A 7,500-nucleotide genomic window follows, 5' to 3' on the forward strand; every position below is an offset into this window, starting at 1 on the left:
GTGCTGCACTTTGATGGGCACGCCAGCTGGCCCGTGTGGCCGCAAGCCAGTGTGTCGGCAGGACGTTCTCTCTCCTAGCCTGAAGGCGCCGCATGAATGCAAGTTGTGGCATTGGGGCTGGTGTGGAAAGCGAAGGAAGAGAGAGCTGGCTTGCATTGCCTGCCTGACCCTTGTGCTGGCTGTGCTGAGAGAAGTGCGCAGCGTTGCAATGTGGAAAGGCAGCAGCGTGCAGGCGGCAGGCTGGTGTGAGGTGGGTGGGGCTTGCAGTTTTCCTTGGGGAGGTGGAGAAGAAAAAAGAGAGCTAGGTGGGGACGGCATGAAGGGGAGCGAGTATCAGGCATATAGGCTAGAATTAGCAGGAGAAGGAGAGAAAGAGGAGGAGAAGTAGAAGTAGAAAAAGAGAGAGAAAAAATTGAAAACAACCGGAAAGAAGAAGTGGCGAGGGTGCTAGGGTGGCCAGCTTGAATAGGCGAGAAGACGGTGCTGCAGATGCCTACGGCCATACTAGTCTGAAAACGCCCGATCTCGTCTGATCTCGGAAGCTAAGCAGACTCAGGCCTGGTTAGTACTTGGATGGGAGACCGCCTGGGAATACCAGGTGCAGTAGGCTTTTGCGGCCAGCAGTGACTGCTCACGCCAAGCACTCTCCACACCAGAGGCAGGCCAACCTTTTGCTGCTCTCTGCGTCCTCGCCATTCCTCCCAACACTTGCCTGCGGGCTCAACTCAGGCAGGCGGCTTGGTCGGGCCATTCAGCTGCTGCAGCTTTGCCGGGCCTTTGCAACGCAGCACGGTTGGTTGCCTTGGCGTGCTGCACTTTGATGGGCCCGCCAGCTGGCCCGTGTGGCCGCAAGCCAGTGTGTCGGCAGGACGTTCTCCTAGCCTGAAGGCGCCGCATGAATGCAAGTTGTGGCATTGGGGCTGGTGTGGAAAGCGAAGGAAGAGAGAGCTGGCTTGCATTGCCTGCCTGACCCTTGTGCTGGCTGTGCTGAGAGAAGTGCGCAGCGTTGCAATGTGGAAAGGCAGCAGCGTGCAGGCGGCAGGCTGGTGTGAGGTGGGCGGGGCTTGCAGTTTTCCTTGGGGGAGGTGGAGAAGAAAAACAGAGAGCTAGGTGGGGACGGCATGAAGGGGAGCGTGTATCAGGCATATAGGCTAGAATTAGCAGGAGAAGGAGAGAAAGAGGAGGAGAAGTAGAAGTAGAAGTAGAAAAAGAGAGAGAAAAAATTGAAAACAACCGGAAAGAAGAAGTGGCGAGGGTGTTAGCGTGGCCGGCTTGAATAGGCAAGAAGACGGTGTTGCAGATGCCTACGGCCATACTAGTCTGAAAACGCCCGATCTCGTCCGATCTCGGAAGCTAAGCAGACTCAGGCCTGGTTAGTACTTGGATGGGAGACCGCCTGGGAATACCAGGTGCAGTAGGCTTTTGCGGCCAGCAGAGACTGCTCACGCCAAGCACTCTCCACACCAGAGGCAGGCCAACCTTTTGCTGCTCTCTGCGTCCTCGCCATTCCTCCCAACACTTGCCTGCGGGCTCAACTCAGGCAGGCGGCTTGGTCGGGCCATTCAGCTGCTGCAGCTTTGCCGGGCCTTTGCAACGCAGCACGGTTGGGTGCCTTGGCGTGCTGTACTTTGATGGGCACGCCAGCTGGCCCGTGTGGCCGCAAGCCAGTGTGTCGGCAGGACGTTCTGTCTCCTAGCCTGAAGGCGCCGCATGAATGCAAGTTGTGGCATTGGGGCTGGTGTGGAAAGCGAAGGAAGAGAGAGCTGGCTTGCATTGCCTGCCTGACCCTTGTGCTGGCTGTGCTGAGAGAAGTGCGCAGCGTTGCAATGTGGAAAGGCAGCAGCGTGCAGGCGGCAGGCTGGTGTGAGGTGGGCGGGGCTTGCAGTTTTCCTTGGGGGAGGTGGAGAAGAAAAACAGAGAGCTAGCTGGGGACGGCATGAAGGGGAGCGTGTATCAGGCATATAGGCTAGAATTAGCAGGAGAAGGAGAGAAAGAGGAGGAGAAGTAGAAGTAGAAGTAGAAAAAGAGAGAGAAAAAATTGAAAACAACCGGAAAGAAGAAGTGGCGAGGGTGCTAGCGTGGCCGGCTTGAATAGGCAAGAAGACGGTGTTGCAGATGCCTACGGCCATACTAGCCTGAAAACGCCCGATCTCGTCTGATCTCGGAAGCTAAGCAGACTCAGGCCTGGTTAGTACTTGGATGGGAGACCGCCTGGGAATACCAGGTGCAGTAGGCTTTTGCGGCCAGCAGAGACTGCTCACGCCAAGCACTCTCCACACCAGAGGCAGGCCAACCTTTTGCTGCTCTCTGCGTCCTCGCCATTCCTCCCAACACTTGCCTGCGGGCTCAACTCAGGCAGGCGGCTTGGTCGGGCCATTCAGCTGCTGCAGCTTTGCCGGGCCTTTGCAACGCAGCACGGTTGGGTGCCTTGGCGTGCTGTACTTTGATGGGCATGCCAGCTGGCCCGTGTGGCCGCAAGCCAGTGTGTCGGCAGGACGTTCTGTCTCCTAGCCTGAAGGCGCCGCATGAATGCAAGTTGTGGCATTGGGGCTGGTGTGGAAAGCGAAGGAAGAGAGAGCTGGCTTGCATTGCCTGCCTGACCCTTGTGCTGGCTGTGCTGAGAGAAGTGCGCAGCGTTGCAATGTGGAAAGGCAGCAGCGTGCAGGCGGCAGGCTGGTGTGAGGTGGGCGGGGCTTGCAGTTTTCCTTGGGGGAGGTGGAGAAGAAAAAAAGAGAGCTAGCTGGGGACGGCATGAAGGGGAGCGAGTATCAGGCATATAGGCCAGAATTAGCAGGAGAAGGAGAGAAAGAGGAGGAGAAGTAGAAGTAGAAGTCGAAAAAGAGAGAGAAAAAATTGAAAACAACCGGAAAGAAGAAGTGGCGAGGGTGTTAGCGTGGCCGGCTTGAATAGGCAAGAAGACGGTGTTGCAGATGCCTACGGCCATACTAGTCTGAAAACGCCCGATCTCGTCTAATCTCGGAAGCTAAGCAGACTCAGGCCTGGTTAGTACTTGGATGGGAGACCGCCTGGGAATACCAGGTGCAGTAGGCTTGTGCGGCCAGCAGAGACTGCTCACGCCAAGCACTCTCCACACCAGAGGCAGGCCAACCTTTTGCTGCTCTCTGCGTCCTCGCCATTCCTCCCAACACTTGCCTGCGGGCTCAACTCAGGCAGGCGGCTTGGTCGGGCCATTCAGCTGCTGCAGCTTTGCCGGGCCTTTGCAACGCAGCACGGTTGGGTGCCTTGGCGTGCTGTACTTTGATGGGCACGCCAGCTGGCCCGTGTGGCCGCAAGCCAGTGTGTCGGCAGGACGTTCTGTCTCCTAGCCTGAAGGCGCCGCATGAATGCAAGTTGTGGCATTGGGGCTGGTGTGGAAAGCGAAGGAAGAGAGAGCTGGCTTGCATTGCCTGCCTGACCCTTGTGCTGGCTGTGCTGAGAGAAGTGCGCAGCGTTGCAATGTGGAAAGGCAGCAGCGTGCAGGCGGCAGGCTGGTGTGAGGTGGGCGGGGCTTGCAGTTTTCCTTGGGGGAGGTGGAGAAGAAAAACAGAGAGCTAGGTGGGGACGGCATGAAGGGGAGCGTGTATCAGGCATATAGGCTAGAATTAGCAGGAGAAGGAGAGAAAGAGGAGGAGAAGTAGAAGTAGAAGTAGAAAAAGAGAGAGAAAAAATTGAAAACAACCGGAAAGAAGAAGTGGCGAGGGTGTTAGCGTGGCCGGCTTGAATAGGCAAGAAGACGGTGTTGCAGATGCCTACGGCCATACTAGTCTGAAAACGCCCGATCTCGTCCGATCTCGGAAGCTAAGCAGACTCAGGCCTGGTTAGTACTTGGATGGGAGACCGCCTGGGAATACCAGGTGCAGTAGGCTTTTGCGGCCAGCAGAGACTGCTCACGCCAAGCACTCTCCACACCAGAGGCAGGCCAACCTTTTGCTGCTCTCTGCGTCCTCGCCATTCCTCCCAACACTTGCCTGCGGGCTCAACTCAGGCAGGCGGCTTGGTCGGGCCATTCAGCTGCTGCAGCTTTGCCGGGCCTTTGCAACGCAGCACGGTTGGGTGCCTTGGCGTGCTGTACTTTGATGGGCACGCCAGCTGGCCCGTGTGGCCGCAAGCCAGTGTGTCGGCAGGACGTTCTGTCTCCTAGCCTGAAGGCGCCGCATGAATGCAAGTTGTGGCATTGGGGCTGGTGTGGAAAGCGAAGGAAGAGAGAGCTGGCTTGCATTGCCTGCCTGACCCTTGTGCTGGCTGTGCTGAGAGAAGTGCGCAGCGTTGCAATGTGGAAAGGCAGCAGCGTGCAGGCGGCAGGCTGGTGTGAGGTGGGCGGGGCTTGCAGTTTTCCTTGGGGGAGGTGGAGAAGAAAAACAGAGAGCTAGCTGGGGACGGCATGAAGGGGAGCGTGTATCAGGCATATAGGCTAGAATTAGCAGGAGAAGGAGAGAAAGAGGAGGAGAAGTAGAAGTAGAAGTAGAAAAAGAGAGAGAAAAAATTGAAAACAACCGGAAAGAAGAAGTGGCGAGGGTGCTAGCGTGGCCGGCTTGAATAGGCAAGAAGACGGTGTTGCAGATGCCTACGGCCATACTAGCCTGAAAACGCCCGATCTCGTCTGATCTCGGAAGCTAAGCAGACTCAGGCCTGGTTAGTACTTGGATGGGAGACCGCCTGGGAATACCAGGTGCAGTAGGCTTTTGCGGCCAGCAGAGACTGCTCACGCCAAGCACTCTCCACACCAGAGGCAGGCCAACCTTTTGCTGCTCTCTGCGTCCTCGCCATTCCTCCCAACACTTGCCTGCGGGCTCAACTCAGGCAGGCGGCTTGGTCGGGCCATTCAGCTGCTGCAGCTTTGCCGGGCCTTTGCAACGCAGCACGGTTGGGTGCCTTGGCGTGCTGTACTTTGATGGGCATGCCAGCTGGCCCGTGTGGCCGCAAGCCAGTGTGTCGGCAGGACGTTCTGTCTCCTAGCCTGAAGGCGCCGCATGAATGCAAGTTGTGGCATTGGGGCTGGTGTGGAAAGCGAAGGAAGAGAGAGCTGGCTTGCATTGCCTGCCTGACCCTTGTGCTGGCTGTGCTGAGAGAAGTGCGCAGCGTTGCAATGTGGAAAGGCAGCAGCGTGCAGGCGGCAGGCTGGTGTGAGGTGGGCGGGGCTTGCAGTTTTCCTTGGGGGAGGTGGAGAAGAAAAAAAGAGAGCTAGCTGGGGACGGCATGAAGGGGAGCGAGTATCAGGCATATAGGCCAGAATTAGCAGGAGAAGGAGAGAAAGAGGAGGAGAAGTAGAAGTAGAAGTCGAAAAAGAGAGAGAAAAAATTGAAAACAACCGGAAAGAAGAAGTGGCGAGGGTGTTAGCGTGGCCGGCTTGAATAGGCAAGAAGACGGTGTTGCAGATGCCTACGGCCATACTAGTCTGAAAACGCCCGATCTCGTCTAATCTCGGAAGCTAAGCAGACTCAGGCCTGGTTAGTACTTGGATGGGAGACCGCCTGGGAATACCAGGTGCAGTAGGCTTGTGCGGCCAGCAGAGACTGCTCACGCCAAGCACTCTCCACACCAGAGGCAGGCCAACCTTTTGCTGCTCTCTGCGTCCTCGCCATTCCTCCCAACACTTGCCTGCGGGCTCAACTCAGGCAGGCGGCTTGGTCGGGCCATTCAGCTGCTGCAGCTTTGCCGGGCCTTTGCAACGCAGCACGGTTGGGTGCCTTGGCGTGCTGTACTTTGATGGGCACGCCAGCTGGCCCGTGTGGCCGCAAGCCAGTGTGTCGGCAGGACGTTCTGTCTCCTAGCCTGAAGGCGCCGCATGAATGCAAGTTGTGGCATTGGGGCTGGTGTGGAAAGCGAAGGAAGAGAGAGCTGGCTTGCATTGCCTGCCTGACCCTTGTGCTGGCTGTGCTGAGAGAAGTGCGCAGCGTTGCAATGTGGAAAGGCAGCAGCGTGCAGGCGGCAGGCTGGTGTGAGGTGGGCGGGGCTTGCAGTTTTCCTTGGGGGAGGTGGAGAAGAAAAACAGAGAGCTAGGTGGGGACGGCATGAAGGGGAGCGTGTATCAGGCATATAGGCTAGAATTAGCAGGAGAAGGAGAGAAAGAGGAGGAGAAGTAGAAGTAGAAGTAGAAAAAGAGAGAGAAAAAATTGAAAACAACCGGAAAGAAGAAGTGGCGAGGGTGTTAGCGTGGCCGGCTTGAATAGGCAAGAAGACGGTGTTGCAGATGCCTACGGCCATACTAGTCTGAAAACGCCCGATCTCGTCTGATCTCGGAAGCTAAGCAGACTCAGGCCTGGTTAGTACTTGGATGGGAGACCGCCTGGGAATACCAGGTGCAGTAGGCTTTTGCGGCCAGCAGAGACTGCTCACGCCAAGCACTCTCCACACCAGAGGCAGGCCAACCTTTTGCTGCTCTCTGCGTCCTCGCCATTCCTCCCAACACTTGCCTGCGGGCTCAACTCAGGCAGGCGGCTTGGTCGGGCCATTCAGCTGCTGCAGCTTTGCCGGGCCTTTGCAACGCAGCACGGTTGGGTGCCTTGGCGTGCTGTACTTTGATGGGCACGCCAGCTGGCCCGTGTGGCCGCAAGCCAGTGTGTCGGCAGGACGTTCTGTCTCCTAGCCTGAAGGCGCCGCATGAATGCAAGTTGTGGCATTGGGGCTGGTGTGGAAAGCGAAGGAAGAGAGAGCTGGCTTGCATTGCCTGCCTGACCCTTGTGCTGGCTGTGCTGAGAGAAGTGCGCAGCGTTGCAATGTGGAAAGGCAGCAGCGTGCAGGCGGCAGGCTGGTGTGAGGTGGGCGGGGCTTGCAGTTTTCCTTGGGGGAGGTGGAGAAGAAAAACAGAGAGCTAGGTGGGGACGGCATGAAGGGGAGCGTGTATCAGGCATATAGGCTAGAATTAGCAGGAGAAGGAGAGAAAGAGGAGGAGAAGTAGAAGTAGAAGTCGAAAAAGAGAGAGAAAAAATTGAAAACAACCGGAAAGAAGAAGTGGCGAGGGTGTTAGCGTGGCCGGCTTGAATAGGCAAGAAGACGGTGTTGCAGATGCCTACGGCCATACTAGTCTGAAAACGCCCGATCTCGTCTAATCTCGGAAGCTAAGCAGACTCAGGCCTGGTTAGTACTTGGATGGGAGACCGCCTGGGAATACCAGGTGCAGTAGGCTTGTGCGGCCAGCAGAGACTGCTCACGCCAAGCACTCTCCACACCAGAGGCAGGCCAACCTTTTGCTGCTCTCTGCGTCCTCGCCATTCCTCCCAACACTTGCCTGCGGGCTCAACTCAGGCAGGCGGCTTGGTCGGGCCATTCAGCTGCTGCAGCTTTGCCGGGCCTTTGCAACGCAGCACGGTTGGGTGCCTTGGCGTGCTGTACTTTGATGGGCACGCCAGCTGGCCCGTGTGGCCGCAAGCCAGTGTGTCGGCAGGACGTTCTGTCTCCTAGCCTGAAGGCGCCGCATGAATGCAAGTTGTGGCATTGGGGCTGGTGTGGAAAGCGAAGGAAGAGAGAGCTGGCTTGCATTGCCTGCCTGACCCTTGTGCT

The 7,500-nt window shown here is 57.3% G+C and overlaps 9 non-coding genes across 9 annotated transcripts; all 9 read left to right on the plus strand.

Annotated features, from left to right (window-relative positions):
* Positions 1 to 491: 491 nt before the first annotated feature.
* On the plus strand, positions 492 to 610 carry LOC140412915 (5S ribosomal RNA). Its single transcript, XR_011942100.1, has one exon. It is a non-coding gene; the product is annotated as a 5S ribosomal RNA (ribosomal RNA).
* Positions 611 to 1,302: 692 nt separating this feature from the next.
* Positions 1,303 to 1,421, plus strand: LOC140411893 (5S ribosomal RNA). Its single transcript, XR_011941104.1, has one exon. It is a non-coding gene; the product is annotated as a 5S ribosomal RNA (ribosomal RNA).
* A 696-nt stretch (positions 1,422 to 2,117) lies between these two features.
* LOC140413640 (5S ribosomal RNA) lies at positions 2,118 to 2,236 on the plus strand. The gene has a single exon (XR_011942802.1). It is a non-coding gene; the product is annotated as a 5S ribosomal RNA (ribosomal RNA).
* A 696-nt stretch (positions 2,237 to 2,932) lies between these two features.
* On the plus strand, positions 2,933 to 3,051 carry LOC140414490 (5S ribosomal RNA). The gene has a single exon (XR_011943622.1). It is a non-coding gene; the product is annotated as a 5S ribosomal RNA (ribosomal RNA).
* Positions 3,052 to 3,747: 696 nt separating this feature from the next.
* On the plus strand, positions 3,748 to 3,866 carry LOC140411904 (5S ribosomal RNA). Its single transcript, XR_011941115.1, has one exon. It is a non-coding gene; the product is annotated as a 5S ribosomal RNA (ribosomal RNA).
* A 696-nt stretch (positions 3,867 to 4,562) lies between these two features.
* LOC140413641 (5S ribosomal RNA) lies at positions 4,563 to 4,681 on the plus strand. The gene has a single exon (XR_011942803.1). It is a non-coding gene; the product is annotated as a 5S ribosomal RNA (ribosomal RNA).
* Positions 4,682 to 5,377: 696 nt separating this feature from the next.
* Positions 5,378 to 5,496, plus strand: LOC140414491 (5S ribosomal RNA). The gene has a single exon (XR_011943623.1). It is a non-coding gene; the product is annotated as a 5S ribosomal RNA (ribosomal RNA).
* A 696-nt stretch (positions 5,497 to 6,192) lies between these two features.
* On the plus strand, positions 6,193 to 6,311 carry LOC140412927 (5S ribosomal RNA). The gene has a single exon (XR_011942111.1). It is a non-coding gene; the product is annotated as a 5S ribosomal RNA (ribosomal RNA).
* A 696-nt stretch (positions 6,312 to 7,007) lies between these two features.
* Positions 7,008 to 7,126, plus strand: LOC140414492 (5S ribosomal RNA). Its single transcript, XR_011943624.1, has one exon. It is a non-coding gene; the product is annotated as a 5S ribosomal RNA (ribosomal RNA).
* The last annotated feature ends 374 nt before the right edge of the window (positions 7,127 to 7,500 follow it).

Source organism: Scyliorhinus torazame, chromosome 4 (genome assembly GCF_047496885.1).
Source record: "Scyliorhinus torazame isolate Kashiwa2021f chromosome 4, sScyTor2.1, whole genome shotgun sequence".
Classification (NCBI taxonomy): Eukaryota; Metazoa; Chordata; class Chondrichthyes; order Carcharhiniformes; family Scyliorhinidae; genus Scyliorhinus; species Scyliorhinus torazame.